The sequence below is a fragment of the Giraffa tippelskirchi genome, chromosome 14 (assembly GCF_054371585.1).
Source record: "Giraffa tippelskirchi isolate mGirTip1 chromosome 14, T2T-mGirTip1v1.2.pri, whole genome shotgun sequence".
NCBI classification, from domain to species: domain Eukaryota; kingdom Metazoa; phylum Chordata; class Mammalia; order Artiodactyla; family Giraffidae; genus Giraffa; species Giraffa tippelskirchi.
In genome coordinates, this window is record NC_137288.1 from 20,816,041 (window position 1) to 20,823,330 (window position 7,290).

At 38.9% G+C, this 7,290-nt stretch overlaps 1 long non-coding RNA gene across 1 annotated transcript; it reads right to left on the reverse strand.

Annotated features, from left to right (window-relative positions):
• Positions 1 to 3,021: 3,021 nt before the first annotated feature.
• On the reverse strand, positions 3,022 to 6,883 carry LOC145534652 (uncharacterized). The gene is made up of 2 exons (XR_014074846.1): positions 4,532 to 6,883; positions 3,022 to 4,149 (listed from the first exon to the last, which is right to left on the reverse strand). It is a non-coding gene; the product is annotated as an uncharacterized LOC145534652 (long non-coding RNA).
• Positions 6,884 to 7,290: the final 407 nt, after the last annotated feature.

Genomic DNA, 7,290 nt, shown 5'->3' on the forward strand with positions numbered 1-7,290 from the left:
AATAATAGGATATCTTTTAAAGCTTCAAAATAAAATTGATTCAGCAAACCTATTTGCACCAGCACTCTGAAGTATGTCCAAATAGCAATGGTGATAAGATGACACTGATAAACACACTCTAAAAGAGGCTGCAGTGCAAAGATCACTGGACAGTTTGATAAGCCTTGGGGCTCAGACATACACTGTAGCTCTTCCTTCCACAGTGTCTGCTATCACAGGATGATTAGACAAAGAAAAATACCATGAGGCAGAGTGTGATAAATGCCAGACTGCACATCAACTGATACTTGTATATTTCCTAAAAACCTAGTGTCATATTTTTCCTAATTAAATTGCAAACAAGGATCTTTCATATTTATATATGCTATAAGCAATAGAAAGTCTTTCGGCATCATTTCAGGTTACAGCCAATGGTTAAATCAACAAAACAGCACCTAATGCTATGTGAAAGTCTTTGATTGTATAAAGAGCACAATATTTTAAAAATAATATTAGCTCAATGTAATTTAATACTCTAAGTTCTTAGGACATTATATTAAAATATGATCGTTACAATCAGAATTGGTATAAATGGCTTTTTAAAAAATCCCCTTAAATAATTAAAGAAACAAAGCCTCAAATGTGATTTTGTACTTCTCCTCTTTCAAATTATAACAGAAAAATATATTTTAGATCATTCATATGAAAGGAGAAGATAATTTCAACCAAAAATGAAAAGGATGGTTAATGTTCTTTTCTGTACTGATAAAATAATCCTGTTTGAAATTTTGATTAAAAGTAACGCTCAATCAGTTAAAATCCTCCAGAAATAACTGTTTATAGTCTGGCAATTTCTAAATAATTGGGGTTAAATCTGTCTAAAGGAACACCAGACATTCATTTTAAGAAATTTTCAAAAATTATTTCATTCCAAGTAGGATGTAAATATTTAAAGCATATACTAAATCTATAAACAGCATATTTTTATTATTAATGGAGATATTCTTATGCTAATGGAAATATTTAATCACGACCAAATTCTCTCCCCTTCCTGATAAAGCACTCACTAGTAATACTAATTTTGGGCATGTATATGGTTTATCTCCCTAAATTTATAATTACTGCTTTGAAATGTAAATTTTGTCATTCACATATTTTAGGTCCTTCCTTCAGTTCAGTTCAGTTCAGTCGCTCAGTCGTGTCCGACTCTTTGCGACCCCATGAATTGCAGCACGCCAGGCCTCCCTGTCCATCACCAACTCCCGGAGTCTACCCAAACCCATGTCCATCGAGTCAGTGATGCCATCCAGCCATCTCATCCTCTGTCGTCCCCTTCTCCTCCTGCCCCCAATCCTACCCAGCATTCAGGTCTTTTCCAATGAGTCAACTCTTCGCATGAGGGGGCCAAAGTATTGGAGTTTCAGCTTCAACATCAGTCCTTCCAATGAACACCCAGGATTGATCTCCTAGGATGGATTGATTGGATCTCCTTGCAGTCCAAGGGACTCTCAAGAGTCTTCTCCAACACCACAGTTCAAAAGCATCAATTCTGTGGCGCTCAGCTTTCTTCACCGTCCAACTCTCACATCCATACATGACCACTGGAAAAACCATAGCCTTGACTAGACGGACTTTTGTTGGCAAAGTAATGTCTCTGCTTTTAAATATGCTATCTAGGTTGGCCATAACCTTCCTTCCAAGGAGTAAGCGTCTTTTAATTTCATGGCTGCAATCACCAACAGTAGTGATTTTGGAGTCCAAAAAAATAAAGTCTGACACTGTTTCCACTGTTTCCCCATCTATTTCCCATGAAGTGATGGGACCAGATGCCATGATCTTAGTTTTCTGAACGTTGAGCTTTAAGCCAACTTTTTCACTCTCCTCTTTCAGTTTCATCAAGAGGCTCTTTAATTTTTCTTCACTTTCTGCCATAAGGGTGGTGTCATCTGCCTATCTGAGGTTATTGATATTTCTCCCGGCAATCTTGATTCCAGCTTGTGTTTCTTCCAGCGCAGCGTTTCTCACGATGTACTCTGCATATAAGTTAAATAAGCAGGGTGACAATATACATCCTTGACGTACTCCTTTCCTTAGTAGTTGATAAAAATCATTTGTCAACATGCTTATGTCTACATTATCTGCACTAGAGCTAATGTTGATGTACAGCTGGACATCTTCATCCAGGTGAATGAATTCATTATTATTACTATTAATATCATTATTGTATCAAAACTGATCCTAAATATTTTATATAATCTTTACATAAAACTGCAATGTTTATTTACATCTCAGAGATACAAGTATATTTCAGAGAAGAGAAATAATATATCTTTCTGTATAATTTCCCCTATAATTATAGATAGATAATATAGAAATATATCTACATATAACACCTATATCTACATATAACACCTATATTTATATATAACCTATATAATCCATAGATAACCTAAATTGGGCTTCCCTGGTGGCTCAGATGGTTAAGAATACACCTGAAACACAGGAGACCTGGGCTCCACCTCTGGGTTGGGAAGAAGGGAATGGCTACCCACTCCAGTATTCTTGCCTGGGAAATCCCATGGACAGAGGAGCCTGGTGGGTTGAAGAATTGATGCTTTTGAACTGTGGTGTTGGAGAAGACTCTTGAGAGTATCTTGGACTGCAAGGAGATCAAACCAGTCCATCCTAAAGGAAATCAATCCTGAATATTCACTGGAAGGACTGATGCTGAAGCTGAAGCTCCAATACTTTGACCACCAGATGCAAAGATAGGACACATTGGAAAAGTTCCTGATGATGGGAAAGACTGAAAGCAAAAGAAGAAGGGACAGCAGTGGATGAGATGGTTAGATAGTATTAACTGACTCAGTGGACATGAGTGTGACCAAACTCTGGGAGATAGGGAAGGACAGAGAAGCCTGGCCCACTACAGTCCATGGGATTGCAAAGAGTCGGACAAGGCTTAGTGACTGAATATAACTCATATATTACCTAGATAATATATCTACATATCCCACTCATTTACACTCTTCTTTCTTTATATTTCTGTAACTCTCTGTTATTTCTTTCCCTAAAAAAGCAACCACAATTGTGGTATGAGCTAGGAAACAAGTCTTTTAATATGTGAAAAACCTCTTAGAATGGCTGTTTTCCCCTTTTTCTTCATCTTCTAATTTTATCATGATTGTTTAGTGCCAAGTCCATAAAGAATTCATAACAAAATAAATATTTTATACTTCCCTCATAGTGTAGTATTTGTGTTCCAAAGAAATACCTATTCTACAAAATTATATAATAAAGAGCAGTTAGTAAATACAGGATTAGGAAAAATCACTCAAAGACATGTAATTTAGCTAACAGAATACAAAATCATGATTCTAATTAAATAACAGATTTTTAGAGACATTTGAAATACCCTATAATAATTGCATGTAAGGTAAAATGTGACATTACCTTTAACCAAAGTGACTATCACAATGAAAGTGGCTATTAGAAAGATGTAAGGTTACTGAATTCTTGATATTAAATAAGATTTTGCACATAGGATGGTTATTGACTTTGCATGAACTGTAGAAGGTTGAAGATAGATGACTGCTTCATTGTATTTTATCTTTTTTTGCAAAGCTTTGAAAGAACTGAACACTTCCAAGTTGCAGCATCTGGCCAAGCTGAGGAACAACTTTCTAATATATCAATGAATTCTTCACAACTTCCTACATTCAGCTGTAATAGTGTCCCCTGCATTTGGCTGTTTTTATTTGTAGGTACTAATGACTAACACATTGGAGAAACTTGCCTGCACATGTGTGTTTCAAGGTACATATGTGAAAAAGGGTTGCATGTATCATAATACTTGAAGTGGCTTGTTTCAAAATGGCAAAGGCAATATATAGCTCAAGGCAAAGAACAGAAATTGTGCTTGTCCAATTTTTAGTTTACTTTCCATCAAGATTCATCTTTCAGTTCTTAGGAAACAGAAGTCTCATTATAAATAGGAAATTAACAGGGGTCTATTAGGCATGAGGACTTCCCCGGTGGCTCAGAGGTTAAAGCGTCTGCCTCCAATGTGGGAGACCTGGGTTCGATCCCTGGGTCGGAAAGATCCCCTGGAGAAGGAAATGGCAAACCACTCCAGTGTTCTTGCCTGGAGAATCCCATGGACGGAGGAGCCTGGCAGGCTACAGTCCACGGGGTCGCAAAGAGTCGGACACGACTGAGCGACTTTCCTTTCCTTTATTAGGCATGAGATTAATTAGTGAAAGAAAGTGAAAGTGCTAGTTGCTCAGTTGTGTCTGAATCTCTGTGACCCCATGAACTGTAAACCACCAGGCTCCTCTGTCCATGGGATTCTCCTGGCAAGAATGCTGGAGTGGGTGGCCATTTCATTCTCCAAGGGATCTTCCCAACCTAGGATGAAACATGGGTCTCCCCGCATTGCAGGCCGATTCTTTACCATCTGAGCCATCAGGGAAGCCCATATTAATCAATATATGAGCTAAGGATATTCTTTGTACTTGAGATCATGAACTGGAGGGAGAGAGGAAGGGGAGACAGGAAAAATGGAAGGAAAGACACTTGTTCTTATAGCACGGAACTAAATTTTGCCAAAACCGTCAATGAGCTTTAAAGGAAATTCATCCCAGAACCCTCAGAAAAGAATATACTTCTGCAAACACTTTGATTTTGAACTTTCTAAACCCCAAACCAAAGCAAAGGAGCAACCTCATTGGCCTAGACTTCTGACTTATAGAGCAGTGGACTTTCCCAACCCGGGGATAGAACCCATGCCTCTTGAAGCTCCTGAACTGGCAGGTGAATTCTTTGCCACTGCACCATAATATTTAAGGGTAGATAAATAAAAATTTTAAACTTCAGTGAATTTTCTCTGTCAAATATACCTTACATGTCACTGGAGCATTTTCATTGTGTGAAATATCTGCCTTTATCACTTTTGTTGCTCTTTCATCTTAGCTGTCAAACTCATTAAAAGACAGGACTGATGCTAAGTCGCTTCAGTCGTGTCCGACTCTGTGCGACCCCATAGACAGCAGCCCACCAGGCTCCGCCGTCCCTGGGATTCTCCAGGCAAGAACACTGGAGTGGGTTGCCATTTCCTTCTCCAGTGCATGAAAGGGAAAAGTGAAAGTGAAGTCGCTCAGTCATGTCCGACTCATAGTGACCCCATGGACTGTAGCCTACCAGGCTCCTCCATCCATGGGATTTTCCAGGCAAGAGCACTGGAGTGGGGTGCCATTGCCTTCTCCAAAAGACAGGACTAGATGAGCTCTAATGTGACTTAGATTAAAAAATCGGACAATTGAATTCTGAACACTGTACAAGTAATTTTAAAGAGTCCCAATAAGGAAAAACAAACAAAACAAAGCAAGTGATAGTATACTCCCTTCAGGGTACGCTCAACACATGGGTCTTTATTCTGCTGCTGTAACGGTCCAGCTTCGTCTCCGTGAGTGACTTGATTGCTTATTTCTGCCTAGAGAGCTTTTGATTTTGTGTGCTGTGGTAATGTGTTTCCCAAAGGTAGAGTTCAATTGTATCTTATTATTGTCTGTGATTTTCTAACTCACCTCCAGACTGGTAATTACCATTGTTCCCTGCACAGCATTCACATAAAGAAAATATTTCCTATCAGTATTGCTGAATATACTGCTCTTTAACTGTCCCTTTGGGAAGGAATATATATCTTAGCAAGTTTTGCTGTTTCTTTCCTCCGTTACTTATAAGAGTAAATCTAATTCACAAGCCAAAATAGCTTTCACTGGAAGTTTTATAAGATTAAAGGACTCTGGGTGTTTATTTCAATTAGTCCCAGAGTAAATAGTCTAATTCTTATTTACCTACCATTCTTGATTTTATAAATATTCTACTAAAAAGAATATAAATAGGAATATTTAAATGGAAGACAAATATTATGGAAACCAATTATTTTAGTTCAATTAACTTTTTTAACTGAATAAGTGTTCATTGTTTCAATGTTTATGTTCCATCCCCTTTGTACTAAAAGTTCAAAAGATACCTATTAGTAACAATTTTGTACTCCAGACTGGGATCTAGATAAGAATATAAACATTGAAGTTCCCTGAACCAGAAGCTTAAAGCCTAACAGAGGATTCAGACAGGCAGGAGTAATTTTATTAGGAGTGATAAGCACAGTTAATAGAGATAAATAAAGAGTGCCATAGGAGCACTAAATATCAGAAATTAATTACAGATTTCAAAATACATAACAGCTACTGTGAATCTTGAAAAAAAGCATGGGAATTAATCAGGCATAAAGGAGCTGATAGTTAAGGTGGAATCACCTCTAACATCTGCTCCAAACCTAGAAATGTTAAACAAACACATGTAATTATGTGTGGCCTCTGTTGAAAAAAAAAAAATGGAGAGGCGGTAGGAAACCAAAGTCAGGGAGAATCATTGAAGGATGGAAAGATGACAACTTAGCTCGAAGTAGGAAACCACAACTTGAAAATACATCCAGGACAACACTGCTACAGAAAGGGACACAGGAGAATGTTTGGGGCAAGAAATGGTGGTTGCCAGGCAAAGAAAGGGACCCAGAGCCAAGGGCTAGGAAATTGTTCACCCAAACCTTATGGGTTTGGGATAGGCAGCTGCTGGCAAGGGCACATGCCCCCAGGGAGGAGCAGGGGGTTTGCCGAGTCAGTGTGGAGACACGGAGTTACATCGCTGGGGGTTGGCAGTAAGTGGAAAAGGAAAAAGCACCCAACCTGGGGAATTAACTCCTCATGCACAGAAAACTGCCTGCCACCCACCCACTGCTGACTATCTCCCATCTGGGATCTTCACTGAGGCTAGGAAGTTTCAAAATGCCAAGGAGTTTTTCAAATGTCTTGGGGAAATCCCCAACAAAAATCCTGAGACATTTCTGCTACTGTCTTATGTCATTCTTTTTCCTTTCTCAGGTGAATGAATTAACAGGCAATACTCAGCATGTAGAAGGCTGAGTGTGGAAGAATTGATGGTTTTGAATCGTGGTGCTGGAGAAGACGCTTGAGAGTCCCTTTGACTGCAAAGAGATCAAACCAGTCAATCCTAAAGGAAATGAACCCTGAATATGCATTAAAAAGACAGATGCAAAAACTGAAGCTCCAACACTTTGCCCACTTGATGGGAAGAGCTGACTCACTGGAAAAGACCGTGATGTTGGGAAAGACTGAAGGCACAAGGAAAGGGGGCAGCAGAGGATGGGATGGTTAGGAAGCATCACTGACTAAACGGACATGAATTTGAGAAAACTCCAGGAGATACTGGAGGTCACCTGCAGGACGA